This window comes from Oryzias latipes, chromosome 6, assembly GCF_053564925.1.
Source record: "Oryzias latipes strain Hd-rR chromosome 6, Olatipes_Hd-rR_3.1".
Classification (NCBI taxonomy): domain Eukaryota; kingdom Metazoa; phylum Chordata; class Actinopteri; order Beloniformes; family Adrianichthyidae; genus Oryzias; species Oryzias latipes.
The window spans coordinates 15,267,528-15,280,211 of NC_136242.1; the positions used below are offsets into that span (position 1 = coordinate 15,267,528).

Consider the following 12,684-nt stretch of genomic DNA (forward strand, 5'->3'; position numbering starts at 1 on the left):
CACTCCACTGGAAAGAATGCAGGTTAATATAGCAAGTGGGATCTGGACATTGTGCTCTCATTTGGCTTTTACAGCCCAAAGAAGCAAAGGCATAGCGTGTGTTTCAAGCTGTAAATCAGAGGATGTTTGGCATCCCTCTTCTTTACAGGAGGGGTGCTGCAGGCCTCAGTTAGGCTACGTACCAGCAGCACCTAGTAAAGCTCTCACGTGCTGAATAAAAGGTAAAAGAGATGAAAGAAAGTAAGACATGTTTTATGTCTTAACCTTGGGCAAAAGACCAGTGAGTCCGAACTAGACCCTGGTTTAATAAGGGCCCATTTGGGTGATTGCCTCACAGCCCAAAAAAAATCTTATTTTCACAGTGATACCTTTTTCTATACTCCCATCAGTGCCCAACTTATGGAACATTAAATAAGTTTCCATCAATCAAACACTGTGAAAAACTATGCAAAAAAACACACCTAAAAATATTTGTTTAAATAGTATATCTGTTTAGCAAATATTTTTCATCACCATTAATTCCCCAAACTACTCACTTTTTCTGTTGGGTCAAATATGTGCGATTTTTTTTCCAACCAACCACAACATTTTTTTTATTCACAATTCTAAAAAGGATAAATGACAACAATATGAGGAAATATGGTTTCATAAAGATTCAACCTGCTGTGCAAGTTGACATTGAAGAGAAGGTAAGTATTTAAACATGTTTGAGCTTTTCGCTGAGTTCAAGTCACAGAACTTTACTTATTTTTTCTGTGATTTACTTTCAAGATAGTTCATTCAGTTCATACACAGACATTCTCCCCTTAACTTGAACCCAGTCAGGTTAAGGGTTACATTTTTTTGTCCAGGTTTTGAAATTTTATCCAAAATATCAGTAGACAACCCAAAACAATAGCCCTGGGAGGAAGATGATGTGCCTGTGTTTCTTTTTTTTCCTTTTTGTTTTAACTTTTCTTGTCCAGCAGCTGAGGAAACAGATATAAACTGAAGGCCATTTTACTGCTACAATAGGGGGTAAGAATCTTCTTACACATGAGGTGTATATTTGCTTATACCTCTTTTGTAATTGAGGCTACATTTTATTTATATTAATGATATTTGTATACATTTCTTATTGAAATGGAAGGAAAGGTGAAAAGGAAAGTAGAGAGGTGGGTGTCAGAGATGGGGGGTAGGGGTACAAAAGAAATAAGAGAAAAAGGGTGATTGAAGAAGTTGGGGGATGATTAAGAAGTAGGAAGACATAAAATCAGATAGCAACAAGTTGCTGGAGGTTTTTCATCATTACTGTCAGGTGTAGATGTTGCTCAAAAGGGGCCCCCAGCACCAGAGAGCAGGGGGGGCCAGGGGCACAGAAAATGCAAGCCCCAACCAAGCAAGAGAACTGCCCTTCCATCGCGCCCATGGGTCCAGCACAATGCCTACTGGCACAGCAGGAGGGCTGTTCTCTGGCTGGGCTTGACTTCTGGGCCCCCTGAAGTCAAGTCCAGTTTTTATGTTAAGTCTAAATTTATGATTGATTTAGGAAGTATTTGTTTTATATTTGGCAATCAGCAATTTGTAGATGCATGAAAAAAACAAGTGCTGTTGTGATATAAATACTGGGCCCATCTTCCTTTGAGAGAGGAAATGTCCTTCTCTAAATAAAACACATCAAAATACAAAATGAATAAAAGTAACAATTTAGTTGTTACAAAATAATTTAAGTGAGTTTTTGGTACTTACCATGTGTTCTTTCCTGCTCAAACAAGCCCTGCCATAATTCATAGAAAACACAATAAGCAGAGAAGTTTATGCAGACAACTACATGCATAGCAGATGGCTACTAATGTTTTAGTTCTTTCTGGGTTCTTTCTAGCAGGAGATATTCTGTTTTTAATACTTAAGCTTGTAGCAGCTGCGGCTGCTGGTCTCCAACCAAGTCACCAACTGCAAGGGAAGGAGTCTACGTCCGGTTGTCACTGGAACGCACATTCTCAGTGTGTAAGTGATTGTTTGGCAGACACTTTTGGTTGTATAGTGAGAACGGAAACTTGAAATAAAGTATTTTTTTTTTGCTATTTTTTTTTTAAGGATGTACCGTAGTGTGCTCAGCTCAGACTTGACCTGGCACACAAGAGCTTGAGAACCAGAAAACGGTGCTGATCATTGCTGACCTGCAACACTGATGTCTCTAAAATACTGAAATAAATGTTTGTCTTTTCTTTCAGTTCCCCGCCTTCTGATTCTGCAGTTCTGAACTTACTAAAAAAAATGAGCTAAATTATTTTCGCTGAAATTGGTGTTGGTGGGTGCCTGAAAACTCATGTTTCCATAAAACAAAAACAAAAATGCAAAACTCTTTGAAAACTTGTAAACAGATGATCTATGAAACCAAATTTTTATACTTTGATTTTTCTAAATGTGCAGCTCTGGTTTAGTTTTTTTGTTTGTTTTATTTTATATAGATCATACTGCTTTCCCTTTTTGTTAGCTTGTTTCTTGTATTTTCTATGACATCATTGCCAGTACAGGTTGGTAATTAAGAATTCACACTAGTTCGACTACATTGATTCACTTACTCTTCTTTAGTTAATTGACCATCTTCAGTTAAGTTATAGAAGTTTTGTTTTCTCATTGTTTGATCATTCTGTTAAACTCCCCTATTGTCTAGACTTGGTTGGTTCTAGTTTTTTTGTGTTTGATTGTCTGAATTTTGGATCCTTTCACAACCCCATTTCATGAAACGGAATAAATATAAGATAAGTGAGTGCTTTACAAGACATCTAAAGCAGCAATAAACCCCAAGGACAAGGCAAAGGAGGCAAGCAGATATTGACAAAAGAAGAAGAGGTGCTTGAAGGACTCTACGTGGACAGATGTTTCACAGATGCTGAGGCAGGATAGGAAAGAAAAGTCAGGCACAGAAAAAAGCCTGGACATGTCAAACCCCATAATAAGCATATAACTGTGTTTGTGGGAGTTATTGATGGATCTAAGGGGGCACAGACCTGAGCTGCTTAAAAAGAGACTCTTCCATAAGGATACATTGTGAGTCATGTATCATAAAATGCATCATAAAATGTTTTGGTCGTTTATCGAGAGATCATCTGCTGAAGGAGGCCCACCATAAGTGGATCAAGCCTGGGTTTGTATCCTATAATTAGGCACCCCAGACCCCAGATGGGTTCGATTCTCTTCATCTCTTTGTTCTAAGGGTTGGTTCATAGATTGTGACAAGTTATTTATTGCCTCCCTTTTACTTTGCCCCATTTTGCCAAACCCCTTAAAAACTATAGATGGGACAAAAGCCTCTGCACTCCATCTCCACGGGTCACTCCATTCTTTGTTTCATCTGCTAACAGCAGCTTCCTACTCTCATCCTCTGTATCTATCACAAAGGTATTGTTTAGTGAGGTAGAATTTGGCAAGAGTTTGACAACAAGATGAGATGTGATCCTCTAATCCAGGCCACTTAAATCTGACAATGCATGGTGTCAGTTGGCCCATGTTGGGGGGTCAATTGCTGGCCTTTGGCTTACCCCTGTCCCAGGAAAAGAAGGAAAGCACTAAAAGACTGGCTTGGTTACCGAACAGGGTTTACAGCATTATTTCTGTGCTACATGAAGTTTGTATCAAGCAATTGTAGAGAAAAAAAACAATTGATGTTTAATGACAACAAAAGTGCAGAGAAACTTTTGTATGTCTAGATTTCTCTTAACAGAGACGATTGTCTAAAAGGGGTTGGGAAGGAACCACGAGTCCCGTAAACAAGATAATGAACTGCATACTACAATTCGGTGGCAGGTGAGCCCATAATCAAACCACAACTTGTTGCTTGCAGGTCCTTTTCTCTTCTAACCCAGCAATAAATCATTCCACAGCTGCACCATCACATGGGGTCCTTTACCCTCTGCAACCCCTTCCTTTACGATTCGGGTCGATGAGAGAGGGGATAACATTCAGAAATGGGGGTAGCGTCTGAAGTTTGAGATGTTATGGTTGGTGTGCAGGGGGACAGGCCTCTCGAGAGAGGCTGTTTGAGGTCTGGGATGAGAGACTTGAACATTACTTTAGATTAGGCTTCTAATCCCACTAATGAAGGCCAACTTTAGTGCTCCTCTGTTGTATAAACTGCCATGATTGTAATGCCCATGCAGAAGTGACAGATCCAGCTCCTTGTCTTTCATCAGCACTGCAGTTACACACAGGCGGTTGTTAATCAAGTCAAGATGATGAAGGAGAATGGCGGAGTGTGTACGGACATACACATGCAATTAGTCCTCAGTGTGCTAAAGTGGGCTCGGAAGTGTGCACCCACAGCTGTTTGCCTTTAATCTGCTCTTTGTTAGCATAAACGATGGAGCACTAAATCACAAAGGGAATAAGTTGGCTACACTTTTGTTCCAAGCAGAAAATGATTTTGTCATTTACAATTCAATCATGGTAAGCGTTCACTTCCTATTTCCTAAATGGAGCCTTGATGGGTTTTTAACTGCTCCTAACTTCACATTGTCTCTGAACTGTACATTGTCCTGGTTTTTACACATGGGCATGATTTCAAACCAAATACATGCTTGTCTAGAAGATATTCCACACAAACAGCAAGAGTAATCACACGTTTACTCTATGGCTTTTGTTTCCGCATACCTAAAACATCCTTTAAGCTTTTCCTCAGTGTTTTCTTGGTTCTTACAAATCTGCAGTTTGCTGTTGAGTTATTAAGTAAGAGATCATGGCAGTGCATTATCAGAAATTAATGCACGGCGTGGAAGGTACAACTATACTAGTTATACCATGGTCCGGGTGAATACTAAATCTGAAAACAGATTTTTTTGATCTGTTTTCCAAGTCTTCTCAGAGGTCTTTTAATTACGATTATGCTATTTTTTGAAAAAATTCAAAACCTGAATCGTTTTCTAGGACACAGTTTCTGCAGAGCAGCATTGGTTTATTAGAAATTCACCTAAGAATTGTGGGTGGGACCGTTGGTGCGGAGGAACCCCGCACCCCCTTCCTGTCAGTCATGACAGAGTTATCTGTTAACATGCTCCCCTGCTGGCTTACAGCTCCTGACTGTGTAACTGCTGAGTGCTGCACAGGTGTGCATAATGTAGGTTTAAGTGTACACACACGTAGAAAAAGTAACAACCAAATAGTTTCTGTCATATATCGTTAGCACATACCTTATACACACTTTGTATGGAGTCAAAGTAATGGCAATAAAAACGTGTGACAAAACTGTACCGTGTACGGCATACAGCTTTATGCCTCCAGAGACAGAGAAAAAAAAACAACACTCCTACACACAGAGATACACACAGACAGAGAGGCTTTTCTCTCTAATTATGCTATTCCAGGAGCTGTAATGATAACTCTCTCCTTCCTTCACTTTCACTCCATAAAAACACTCCAGTGCTTTGATAAATTGCACGAGATTCTCCATTAGCCAGCCAACAAGGACCGACGCTCAACCACAATTGTATGTGCCAAGCCACCACTGTCCTCCCCACATCCTTACACCTCCCTCTGCCACCCATAGTTCCCCTCAAGAGGAAGCCACAGTCTACACAAACAGAAATGCCAGGCAACTTATTTTTCTTTTCTCAGCTGTAGACCATCAAGCCTAAGTTTGGTCATGTTTAGAGTTGATGCAAAACTCTGACAAATTCCGACTTTCAGCTGCATTTGGAGACAAAGGCTTTTTTTTAAATCCAGGTTTAACGGGAGAGGTGGAATTCCAAGAGGTTATATAACATCAAGGATATAATCTGGCAGTGGTGTTAATATCATATCATCAACAAGCAGTGTTGGTAGTCTTTAGCCAAACACTCTTCACACAATACCCCTGCAACCTAATCTGCGTAGGTCCCTCGTGTTTCTGAGATGAACACTTCAAGCAGTGATAATCAAGGTTTGGACTTTATGTAATTCTTTGTTTCAATGTGGTCCTACATTTCTCTTGTACAAATAATTCTTTCAGGGACCATCAAATTACATAATACCTTAAATAAATTGAACTCAACTTTGTGTACAATATGGCACTTTTGATTCCCAGCTCATCTGTTTCACATGTCAAACTCTTCATTAAAAACACATTACATTAGTCTACAACTCTTTATAAATCTCACAGTCAGAACTCAAACAGTCTAAAATTCACGCTCCATTCTTTAAATTTCACTTGTGAAAGAAGATGTTTGCTTTAATGTAATTGGTATTAAATACATATTGAATAAATCATTTGTGATACACTGCAAATTATTTATTATTGCAAAGATTTAAAACCCTGTTTTTAGAAATTTAAGATATTTTACCAGGTTTTCAGTTGTTTTAACTTCTCTTTACTCTACAGCTTTCCAAGCTTTTCTCAAAAGTCAAGAATCGAATAAGAAAATTATTATTAGAATAAGACAAAATCCTTTAGCTTCGTACTCTTGGCAGTTGAAAAACTTGATTTAAGACTCAAAAAACTCAATTTTAAGGTTGTTATTTTATAGTTGAATAAATGTTTACTTGTTAGACTGGCACTTATTTTCCTTATTTTGAAAACAAAAATTTAGATTTATGTTAATTAGTGTTGGTTTTGGAGAATTTTATAAGATGGGCCAACTTGTGCTAAGATGGTATTCTCATTTTATTCAGATTTTGTTCAAAATGTGATAATTTCCACTTTTTACACTAATGTTTTGTCGCTTTAATAAACATAATTGTATAAATTAACACAATTGTGTGTTAATTTATACAGTTATTTTATACAATGTGTTAATTATGTGCATGAAAACTCAAAAAAACAAATTGTTTACTTAAAAATTAGCATGAAAAATACTTATTGAGCTGTAACAACAATTTGAAGTAATTCTAACAGATTTTTTGGCTAATTATCTCTTTTTGAATGAAATCTTTGTTTTTAGATTTTGATATCTTATCATAAGATTTTTTGTTAGGTTAAAAGAACTTGCTACATGGGCAGATAGTATTACTACTTTCCAGTGAATTGTTTCTAAAGATTAAGATTTTTCTATTTTTATCTCTTTTTGTAGTAATCAGTTTTTAGAACAGTTACTGGTGTTCTGGGTAAGAATAATTAAAAAATGAATTATTATAGCCACACTGCAAAGAGCTTCAAAGTAGGAGGAAAAGTGCAGACCTTCTATTTTCAGCGTTTTCTATTGGGACCACGTGTATCACATTTAAATAATTAGGACACTGTGGTCATGCATCACATAATAGATAGTTGCATGGACAATGAGACTAGAGAAAACCTTTTAAAATAAGATTTTAAAAATTAAAGAATATCACTTATTAGTCAAACACTAGGAAATTAGTTACACATTTCTCTCTTTTTAGTACAAAATGTTATAAAAATCGGGTAACGCTTTCTTTTACAGTACAGTACTTACAGTGTACTTAAGTGGTATTTACATGGTACTTATAGTGTAACTACTGGGTACTTTCAGGGTACTTACATGGTACTTTTTATGGAATTTACTGGGTACTTACAGTTTGTTTACATGGTACTTTCTATGGTACTTTACTGGGTACTTACATGGTACTTTTTGTGTCTACTCTGTACTTACATTGTACTTACTGTGTATTTATATGGTACTATTTGGTTCATACCTATGTGGTACATACTGGGTATTTATAATATTCTTACTGGGTATTTACATGTTGTGCAAAGGTGTCTTTTATGGTACTTACCACATGTAAGAACAAGGTAAGTACAAATAAAGTACCTTGACCTTTAGGTCTGCACTCGCTGCACGTTTCATGGTATTTACCATGAATTTACCAAAGAAACTACCCCTTAAGTACAGTGAAACTGTAACTGTAAAATAAAGTCTGCCCTATTTCCACTCAACTACATGGTACTTTCATTACTAAATACCGGGTATGTTCACTTGAATAGTACTTGGTACTTACCCCTTAAGTACAGTGAAACTGTAACTGTAAAAGAAAGTCAGCCCTATTTCCACTCAACTACATGGTACTTTCATTACTAAATACCGGGTATGTTCACTTGAATAGTACTTGGTACTTACCCCTTAAGTACAATGAAACTGGACTGTAAAAGAAAGTCAGACCTATTTCCACTCTATTACATGGTACTTTCATTACTAAATACCGGGTATGTTCACTTGAATAGTACTTGGTACTTACCCCTTAAGTACAATGAAACTGTACTGTAAAAGAAAGTCAGACCTATTTCCACTCTATTACATGGTACTTTCAGTAGTAAATGCCACTTATTACCTTCCCGTACAGTGTACATGAACACACTTGGTCTTCTGACCTCACCACATGAGACAATGCTAACCTGTTGGTAAGGGTAAAGTAACTACATTGTAAAAAAAATATACTGGCCTGATTACTTCTTGTAACATGAGGCAAGTTTAAAGAGAAACAAGACAGCTGTGAAAACAACAATCTTTAATATGATACATGTCTGCAGCATACAAAGTGTCATCACAATGAAATAGGTTTTAAGTACAAAACAGTACAAAGGAGAATTCTAAAAAACACATTATTGGCCTGAGAGTCGTGCTTTTTGTCCATCAAAATTCTTTCAGCAGAGTTTGGTAACGGTGCAGGACTTCTTCAGGGTTTGTAACTGCAAGAAAATTCACAATATGAGCTCAAGTGAACATAAAAAGCATAACGACTTTGATGAAATACAAAATAAATTTTACTTATTTAATCATTTCTGTAATGAGTTTGATAAATCTCTATGAATTTTTTTATCGCTTTGACTGTAATGCTTGAAATTAATCAAGTACTATCCTCATTTAAAAACATGATAATAAATTATTCAAAACTTAACTTTTTTTAAATATTGTTCTAAAAATGAACTTTTTTAAATATATATTAAATAATGTCAGGAAAATATGTAAAACAACAAGGCTAAATAATTAGTTTTAATACTAAAAAACCCCCCGAGTGTGTGTTTTTGTTAAGTATGCCAGGGGAAGTAAAGTTGCAAATTCCCAGCGCACTTGAATGCAGCACAACTACCCCCAAAGTGAACGTGCAGATTAATCCGGAGAGCCTCGAGGCGCGCGCAACAGTTTGAATTTCTCTTCATCTGGCAGGTAAGCCAGTGTTTTTTTTTTTTTTAAATATTGGATAAATTACATGTAAATATTTAAACTGATCAAACTTTATAAAGAAGCTAACCTCGTGATTTCAAGCCGCTATCTCTGTGTTTGAAACGTGACGTAAGAGCCTGTCTACCTTACTGCAATAATTTCAGTTATTTCATGTATACATTTTCAAAGTTTGTAATGAAAATCTACAAACATTTTTGTTACTTACCAGGAGAGAGGCACCTGTAAAACAAGCACGTAGCCTAAGTAATAAAGTCTGTTGTTCTGTGCTCGTTTGACTGAGCGCACGTCTTTCTGGGAAAATCAAAGAAAGGCGTTTATTTAAAATAATGATGACGTACTTCCGTCTTTTTACCGCTTTAGATCAGCTATGGTGAAGAAGACATCCCAGACGAATCCGTGAAGCCACAGGAGAGTAAGCTAAAGTAAGCTAAATCCTCCAAGTGGACATATTATTTACATTAATGAAGAGTTTAAATGCCGTTTCCCCATTTTCTTTTCTTTCGCCGTTTTTATTTTATTTTTATTTATTTATTTATTTTCAAATATGATAGAGACAACAATACCACCCAACAGTGAATGTAAATGTTTGAAAATTAAAACATATTTTTGTGAATAACTGTGTTGAATTTGAAATTGCCTATTTATTTATTTTTTCCTTTTCTTTTACACTGCCATGTTTTTCATGCTAATGCAAATTGTAGGTGCGAATAATATTTATAAAGAATAAATACACACAGCAATTGCCAATTAAAACATTGCTTTTGTCATTCTTTGTCTAAACAAATTTGATTTTTTATGGCAATTTTGATTTTTTTTCTTTGATTTCTTTTTTGTTGTTCTTGTTTATGTAACTAAAATATAAAGTTGTGAGTAATTTATTGTCATGTTCATAAATGAGGATAATTGATTAATTTCAAGCATTACAGTCAAAAGTATAAAGAATTCACAGAAATTTATCAAACTCATTACAGAAATGATTAAATAAGTACAATTTATTTTGTATTTCATCAAAGTCGTTATGCTTTTTATGTTCACTTGAGCTCATATTGTGAATTTTCTTGCAGTTACAAACCCTGAAGAAGTCCTGCACCGTTACCAAACTCTGCTGAAGAAATTTTGACGGACAAAAAGCACGACCCTCAGGCCAATAATGTGTTTTTTGGAATTCTCCTTTGTACTGTTTTGTACTTAAAACCTATTTCATTGTGATGACATATTGTATGCTGCAGACATGTATCATATTAAAGATTGTTGTTTTCACTGCTGTCTTGTTTCTCTTTAAACTTGCCTCATGTTACAAGAAGTAATCAGGCCAGAATATGTTTTTACAATGTAGTTACTTTACCCTTACCAACAGGTTAGCATTGTCTCATGTGGTGAGGACAGAAGACCAAGTGTGTATGTACACTGTACGGGATGGTAATACGTGTACATACCCAGCATTTACTACTGAAAGTACCATGTAATAGAGTGGAAATAGGTCTGACTTTCTTTTACAGTTACAGTTTCAGTGTACTTAAGGGGTAAGTACCAAGTACTATTCAAGTGAACATACCCAGTATTTAGTAATGAAAGTACCATGTAGTTGAGTGGAAATAGGGCTGACTTTCTTTTACAGTTACAGTTTCACTGTACTTAAGGGGTAGTTTCTGTGGTAAATTCATGGTAAATACCATGAAACGTGCAGCGAGTGCAGACCTAAAGGTCAAGGTACTTTATTTGTACTTACCTTGTTCTTACATGTGGTAAGTACCATAAAAGACACCTTTGCACAACATGTAAATACCCAGTAAAAATATTATAAATACCCAGTATGTACCACATAGGTATGAACCAAATAGTACCATATAAATACACAGTAAGTACCATGTAAGTACAGAGTAGACACAAAAAGTACCATGTAAGTACCCAGTAAAGTCCCATAGAAAGTACCATGTAAACACACTGTAAGTACCCAGTAAATTCCATAAAAAAGAACCATGTAAGTACCCTGAAAGTACCCAGTAGTTACACTATAAGTACTGTAAAAGAAAGCGTTACCAAAAATCGTTATCTTTTGGTGTTTGGGGTAGAAAATCTAATAAATTTAGTTTGTCTTCAGTTTGACATCTGGCATTGTTTCATCAACACAACAAATACTATCGATCCATCAGTCTATCCATTTTCCAAGCCTGCTCAAGCCCTTTCAGGGCCAAGGGACTGCTGGAACCTATCCCAACACTGTTGGGTACTGGTGGGACACACAGGTGATTGGATCAACTAATAGCAACAAACTGAAGACCTCTGTGATATTTAACTTTCCTCAAATGAAAGATGACTTCTTGAAGAAGCAACCATGACAACCTGTTTTGTATTAACCACAATAATGAGTATTATTTTGACTTGTGATGTCACATAGGCTATCCTGTAAATCCAAACTGCTGCTACGCTTACATGCAGAGCTTTACATACAGGGACTTGGCTGAGTTATGTTTTAATCAAAAACCTCCAGATACATTCTCTCAAGCAAAAAAAAAGTTATTTATATTAACACATTACTTTAATGAACACATTTGTTGTGAGGCAGTTGTAAAATTGCCCTTTTAGCCTCAATTGTTGAATGAAAAAGTTTCTTTTAAAGTCACTGTAAAGCAAAAACAAATTTTAGACCAAACTATCTAATCTGTTAATGAGTCAAACAGTCTATAAAGACTTGTATGAGAGCCAGAAATAGTTAACAAGTGCATAAACTTAATGGCTCTTCACTTTAAGACTGAGGCTTTGCCGTCTGTCGCCATCGTTCTGAACAGCTAAGTCGAATTCTCTGATCCTACACCCTTCCTGGTAAAAAGTCCCCAAATTGCCGTCTACTACACCACACAACTCTGATTCAAAAAGAAAAAGCACTGAATCTTTTTAAGATATTAGTTTTATTCACTTTGGAATGATGCAAATTAACTGCTACATTGCGTCTTTAAATGGTTGCAAACTTCCCAAAACTGGTCTGTAATGTTGAAGAACTGTTAAGATTGTACAGTTTTCTTTTTAACAAAGAATTTTTGAGAAAAACATTCAAACTTGATAGTTTTTTTTTCTCCCTTTAGGATTTTTAAAAAAATTTCTATGACATCATGGAGAATAAAATGGACCATAAGGTGAAGAAGTTTAAAAGCTGTTACCATGCAAATGATCTGTTCCTGAGAGTTTTGTGTTATGTTGCCTTTAGTTTTTGTTTTTATAATTTAAAAGTTCATTTGTGCAGACCTACAGGCATTTTCTGAAATAAAAGAGAGTTTAAATGTTTGCAAAATTGTTTCTTGGATTTTTCCAGGTTCTGTCATCACTGCAATGATTTGGATTCAGCTTGGAAGGACATTCAACTATTAAAGGATAAGCAACTTTTTAAAATGCATTCCATTAAAGAACACATTTTTCACTGTAGACTAATGAAATTCCTTATTTCTTGGAAAATATTTACCGTAGTTTTGATGATTTTCAATTAATTTGATTTGATTTAGTGTCTTTCTCCCATATGCCTCTTTCCTCTATTAAAGGCTTTTATTTTGGGGTTTTTAACATGTTCTTGTGAAATGTATTCACGATGGAGGACACATTA

The 12,684-nt window shown here is 35.9% G+C and overlaps 2 long non-coding RNA genes across 2 annotated transcripts; one reads left to right on the forward strand and one right to left on the reverse strand.

Annotated features, from left to right (window-relative positions):
* Positions 1-8,397: 8,397 nt before the first annotated feature.
* Positions 8,398-9,451, reverse strand: LOC144992548 (uncharacterized). Its single transcript, XR_013656585.1, has 2 exons — positions 9,295-9,451; positions 8,398-8,593 (listed from the first exon to the last, which is right to left on the reverse strand). It is a non-coding gene; the product is annotated as an uncharacterized LOC144992548 (long non-coding RNA).
* Positions 8,940-10,349, forward strand: LOC111947495 (uncharacterized). Its single transcript, XR_002873352.2, has 3 exons — positions 8,940-9,071; positions 9,450-9,511; positions 10,154-10,349. It is a non-coding gene; the product is annotated as an uncharacterized LOC111947495 (long non-coding RNA).
* The last annotated feature ends 2,335 nt before the right edge of the window (positions 10,350-12,684 follow it).